Source organism: Hylaeus anthracinus, unplaced genomic scaffold (assembly GCF_026225885.1).
Source record: "Hylaeus anthracinus isolate JK02 unplaced genomic scaffold, UHH_iyHylAnth1.0_haploid 5, whole genome shotgun sequence".
In the NCBI taxonomy this organism is placed as follows: Eukaryota; Metazoa; Arthropoda; class Insecta; order Hymenoptera; family Colletidae; genus Hylaeus; species Hylaeus anthracinus.
Genome location: NW_026535322.1, coordinates 10,414,278 through 10,420,277, shown reverse-complemented (window position 1 = coordinate 10,420,277; position 6,000 = coordinate 10,414,278). Strand labels below are relative to the sequence as shown.

At 45.1% G+C, this 6,000-nt stretch overlaps 2 protein-coding genes and 1 long non-coding RNA gene across 5 annotated transcripts in view; 2 read left to right on the top strand and 1 right to left on the bottom strand.

The window, feature by feature from the left end:
• LOC128895591 (box A-binding factor-like) overlaps positions 1-945 on the top strand; it is a 66,476-nt gene extending 65,531 nt beyond the window's left edge. For all 3 annotated transcript variants that reach the window (XM_054158309.1, XM_054158308.1, XM_054158311.1), the window contains one exon: positions 1-945. This exon is cut by the window's left edge. The gene's annotated coding sequence lies outside the window, so the exon portion shown is untranslated.
• The window catches only part of LOC128895613 (uncharacterized), a 13,597-nt gene that overhangs the window by 4,040 nt on the left and 3,557 nt on the right, over positions 1-6,000 (bottom strand). The window lies entirely within an intron of this gene.
• The window catches only part of LOC128895592 (methylcytosine dioxygenase TET-like), a 26,698-nt gene continuing 22,847 nt past the window's right edge, over positions 2,150-6,000 (top strand). The window contains exon 1 of the mRNA XM_054158314.1: positions 2,150-3,269. The gene's annotated coding sequence lies outside the window, so the exon portion shown is untranslated. The remainder of the gene's footprint in view (positions 3,270-6,000) is intronic.

The window sequence follows — 6,000 nt, the reverse complement described above, 5'->3', positions numbered from 1 at the left end:
GGAAAGGTGAAACGTTGGATGATAGAGGATGAAAGATTAGGGAATCGCCCATCGACACCGCGAATGAACGTCGGCCATCGCTCGTTTCGCCCCTGTGTCGGGCGAAACGTCATCCTTGAATTTTATTCGCCGAACAGTCGGTCGCGACTAGTCCCGGATGATTACAAATTTATAATTTATGATTGCAGATCGCAGATGTAATTAGAGATAGCTTGTTTGGCAGTCGCGAGGAATTATTGTTAAAGTGATCATTGTTCTCTGCGTTGTAAAAGATCAAGTTCGAGAAGATTTGGAGATAGGGAGGAGGTTGTCTGGAATTGCAGTTACTTGGACTATCGACTTCTAGTAACATCGATCAGGCTAGAGTTGGGTCAGGTTTTTATACATAAAAATCTCTAATGATAGTTAATCGTCCACCGCATGAATTTTATTTTATTAGAAAGGGACTCTTTCTATTACGACGAGCACAGATGTTTATCGTTTATATTCGTTATCTATTGTTCGAATGAAACGTTTTCGAGGAAAGTCGATAGTCTGCGTTAGCCTAATAGCTTCTCATCCAAGGATCCATCGATGGGCCAAGCATGGACGAAACGACGGGCGTCCGTCGTTTCTTGTACATAGACACTAGTGTGCTAAATATTAAACGTAAACGTTAAGCGTAATCTAGCTTGTTAAGTCGGAAATACTTTGAAAAGAATAAAAAAAAAAAAAAAAAAAAAAAATCCCCCATCGCGGTCGATTGTCGATGAAGCAGCAATTTTATCCGCGCCGTTTAGGGCAACGCGCGTCGGCCGCGCAGATTTGTTAACGTTAAAGTAACCTAGGTATCGATTAGGTTGGCGTTTAGAGGACGAGCGAAAGGAAGAATGTATCCGAAACCCAGGACTACGTGTGTTGTATCGAATCGGTTATGTTTAAATAAAAAGGGATATTTAAATTGGATTTCGTGAACCATGGCGCGGAACATACTTACGAATATTAGGAATATTTATTTATCGACGACGTAGTTAGAACATAGAGAAAAGGTACATGTTCTCTTTCGCAGGAAGGTACTAGGTGACTCCTTGTTCGATCCTTCCTATCCATTGACGATTATCTTAATAAAAACAATTGGTAACACGCAATGGCGAGGAAGAGGCACGACTAACTTCGTTGAGAGTTTATTAAGATCGGAGATTGGCCCAGCAAACGGGACCAGCTGGCGCGGAGGAGTCGGTGTACGCGGGAAAATTTCATCCCTGTGTATTTTCGGTGATAACGCGATATCTCGCCTAATCTCGGTTAAAGGTTGGGACGAGCTCGTTGCCGTCGAAGTTGACACGGCATGATTTACACTGCGAGATCGCGCTACACGGTTTCATCTAGGGATTGAACGCGGTTATCGGTTTCGGTTGTCGATACAGGCAGTGGTTTACCAAACTGGTAGGTGTCATTTAAAAATAAAATGCATGGTAGATGTAAGCAGCGTGGCAGTTAGGTAATTAATTCTTGATTTCTAGATAGTAGCGTGAATTTGTGGATTAGAAATCGGTGATACCAATTAGTAGAGGTTCCCTTTCTTCGGGATCTCTGCGGGAACCATCTTCCTCGTGACGTTCACTGTCAATTTTTTTCGTGATTTTTGTATCGGGTACAGAAATTAATTCTGTGGCTTGATCGGTACTTTAACCGATCTAGTCAGAATTCATTTCTAATCTAATTATAAGACAGTGGTTGGGTGTTAGTAGGATTGCTTCAGTAAGAATTTATTAGGGCCCCACTCGACCCTGCATGGGAGACTCTGTCGACCCAAAGCAGGGTCATGTGTGCACACGCGAGCAGAGGGCTGCTGGTCCTGCGTCCCGAGCATCGCACGACCGTGTCTCACCTGACTCTTATCGGTGGAATCCCGTGTGTGCTCTGTAAGTATGACGACACCTCTCCTCTCGGGTTCGTCCTTCTCCTGCCGCGGTTTTTCAAGCGATAACGCGTCGCGCGCGCTCCACATATATTCAACGGGCGTATATCTCGGTCGCCGAGGAGAAAAGTAAACCGTTCCCTTTGCCCAGGAAAATATCGTCGAGGGGAACCGCAATAAAACAGCCTCTCCCACCTCTTCGCCTCGGCTCGGTCGGTTTAAAAGATTCTGGTCCAAGCAGGGAATTAAATGCCTGAGAGTTAAGATGAAAATAAAATGGGTATAGTTTGGTGGAAAAAATTTAAATTGATAGGGAGTGGTAGAGGAAGGGAGAGGGTGAAGGGTGGAGAGACGGATTCACTGAGCTGGGGACTCGTAGATTACGGGTGGCGGTACCAAGATGGCGGCTAGTAGGGAGTTGACCACTTGTTACTGTAGTAATTAAGAATTTTAGTGTTAAGAATAAAAGTAAGGTGCAGAAACGTGGTGATAGGGGTAGTAGGAGAAGGAAAGACGTGTTAGGGAAAGGTAGAAAGTGGATGACTACATCTATAGTGAGCTGGAGGTTGATTGATGGCGACCGCTAGAGAATTAACCAGTTGTTACTCTAATTAAAATATTAAGTATAGTAGAAAGCTACAGAAACGTGATGATAGGGGTAGTAGGGGCGGGAAAGGCTCAGTAGTGGAAGATTGCAAAATGGTGGCCACCCCTCTACCGACTTAGAGACTAATAAAGTGCAACCACTAGAGAATTAACCACTTCTGACTCTAATAAAACCCCACCTAGCTACAGAAGTGCTATTCTAGACCTAGTAGGGGGAAATTGTAAAATGGTCGCCACCCCTCCACCAACTTAAAGACTAATAGAGTGCAACTACTAGAGAATTAACCACTTCTGTCTTTAATAAACCGTCACCTAGCTACAGAATCGCTATTATAGAGCCAATAGGGGATGGAAAGGCCCAGTAGGGGGAATATTGCAAGAGGTTGGCCACCCTTCCAACAATCCGAGGCGACCAAAGGCGGTCGCAGCAAACAATATGGCGGCCAGCGCCGAAGAAATGTGAAAGTAGATCGATGGCGCGTTTCTGCGCGCACGCACACGCTGTTCCAATCGTGGTTGGTCAATATTTGAATCGAAGCTTCGGTGCGACACTACCAGGCGGCAGCCGTTCCGGATCGTCGACGCACCTTGGCAGCGCACCTGTGTCAACCAGCGTCGCGCTTCTTTGCCATCCTCGCTCTCGAATCGTAACGTAACCGCGACGGCCCCCGCGAGTCGGCACTCGACTGTCGACGCGACACAGATTGGAGCCGCTCTTCGACGTCCACGAGACACCAACTGCTATCCTTGCTCCTCGGTTAGGGTAAGTCTCGATTTTTCAATTTTCCCGGCTACTTTGAAATTATCAGGGATCCCCCTCTTCGACTTCGATCCACCCTTGTTTGGGATAAATTTGAATCGTCGAGTTTCACTTGGGAGTCTTAAGCTCGTGGCACTTTTCAACAGTGAAAGGAGTTTGGTTTTTTTATTTTCCTGGCAGAGTCTTGTCGGAATTATCAGGGATCCCCTCTCTTCGATTTTGATCTACCCTTCTTTGGGATAAATTTGAATTATCGAGTTCTACCTGGGAATTTTAACTCGTGCCACTTTTCAACAGTGGAGGAGTTTTTCTATTTTCCTGGCAGAGTCTTGTCGAAATTATCAGGCAATCCCCTCTTCAACTTCGATCCACCCTTCTTTGGGATAAATTTGAATTATCGAATTTCGCCTGGAAATTGTAACTCGTGGCACTTTTCAACAGTGGTGATTTTTAGAAGAATTAGAGGTTGATGAATTCATTTAATCCGTGATGAATGTATTCGGGAAAGAAGGTAGTACTTTGTATTATTTTGTTTTTTTTTTAGAAAGATGTGTGCTTGCTTAATGGATCGTAGCCCCTCCAGTCTTCTTCCAATTTTCACAGTGAAGCCTCGGTATAAATTCTTTACCATATTTTCTAAACGTACATACAGGGTTTTCGATAAATAACGAGACCGATTCGTTGATCTCTGTTTGTGTATTTAGTTACGAATTGATAAGGGATCCAATCTTCTACAACAAACGCGGGTGATATTAATCGTCGACGATCAGTTACACCGTAGCAAAAGGCAAGAGAATTTAAAAGAATGCATTTAAAAAGATCTAAAATTCCGAATGCATTTTTCTGGAGAAGTTCCCGAGTCGAAGGTATTTAACGCCCGCGCGAGGCGGGTGGGGGAGAGAGGAGGCGGATAGAGCGGTATTTGGAAAGACACATTTGAACAGAACACTTGTGTTTTTCGTTCGAATTGGCCTACGACACCTGTGGTTCCGTGGCTGAGCCGTTCCGCTCAAGTTCAACTCGAATACGATTTCGTCGAACGAGAAAAATCGCTACGAAAATATCCACTTCGATTCTTCGCTACTTTCGATACATTCGATACTTTTTCAGTCGTAGAACGATTTCAAATCGTGTCACTTCCAAAATCGATCTGTAGTCCCTCTCCACTATGAAACTATGAAACTTTTCCAAGAAACTTTTCCCCAAAAATACTCCAATAACCATCGCAAACCAACTATTCCAATTTTCCAAACCTCGTCACTTTTAAGAACCGGTCTCAAACGCATTAATTTCCCTCCAAAAACACACAAGACCCCTTCGAAACTAAATTACACACTCGCAAGCGTTCCCCTTGACAAGTACCTCCCCCTCGCGTGTTTATTTCGCCTTAACCACCAACGTTTCGAAAATCACCGATCGATCCGTCGCGTCGGCTGTTCCTCGGATCGACTCGCGAGCTTTTCGTGACGCGCGAAGCGTCGGAAGCGAAATCGACGGTCTCGACGACGTCTGGCGCGAAACTATTCGATATCGAGCCGAGATACCCCTGAGCGCAGATATTTTATTAATCGTTAAGCACATAGTCGCCGTAAGATAATGGAATAATATCGGGCAACGACGATAATACTGTTTGTCACCTGACGGGTTAATTATTCGGGCTCGCGAGGCGCGCGATCGGCCGAACTCGCGGCCGAGATTCGAGGCGCTTCCGTTCGCGAGGGCTACGGACGGTCCGCGTCGATCCAGCGGATCCAGCTGGACTCTGTCCAGAGTGATTTATTTAAGTTTCGAGGTCTGTGGGCCTTCTGGAGTTCCTGGAGGAGCGGAGATGGGGGTTAGAAGATTGTTGCACCCCCAGGACTGCTCTAGTAATGATTTACGGTCTTTAATATAGATTGATATAGGGAGAGCAGAGCCTGGATCGCGATAGGTCGGTTAAAATAGGGATTGTAATTTCCTGAGGCCTATTCTGAGGCCGTAAAGTTGTGGATTCTGGGGTTTCCTTGCCTCGGAGCGCAATGCTACTCTACACTCTCTGATTCACCTAACCTTCTAGCCTTAACTGGCGTACTTTGGACCTCAAGAGTATCGAAGCTTTCAGTTTTTATCATTTAAGGTCCAGTAGAGTTTGGTAGCCGATTCTCTCTCTCTCTCTCTCCCCTCTAAATAAAATAGTGTCTATTCTGAGACCTTTAGTTTGTGGACTCTGGGGTTTCCCTGCCTCAATGCTAGCTAATCGGAGCGCAATGGTACACTACACTCCTTAATCCACCTATTCTGATTTTTCTAGCCTAGTACCATTGCGCTCCGAGACAAGGAAACCCCAGAGTCCACGACCTAACGGCCTCAGAATAGACACTATTTTAGATTAGCCAATTAACATATTTAGACTTGAATGCGAAGTATGCCAACTTCTGCGAATTGGGGGTACAAGTCACTCGAGTGACCGTAGGAGTCCTTCGAAAAGCAAATCTCTATTAAATGAATAATGTGGTAAGTGCGGTTAGTAGAGCAGTCCGTAGAGTAGCCGACTACCACGCTGAGAGCCTGGATTCGAATCCTGGTCGGTCCGCCCAGGTTTTTTATGATTGAGTTAGGGCTGGCTAACAAAAATATGAAGAATGAAAAATTCCAAAAGCCTAGGGCGAAAAATAAGGAATAAGACAGTGTGCAATAGCAAATAAGAGGAGCGAATAGTCAGTCAGTAGCTCTCTAGCTAAGCACTATAAACTCA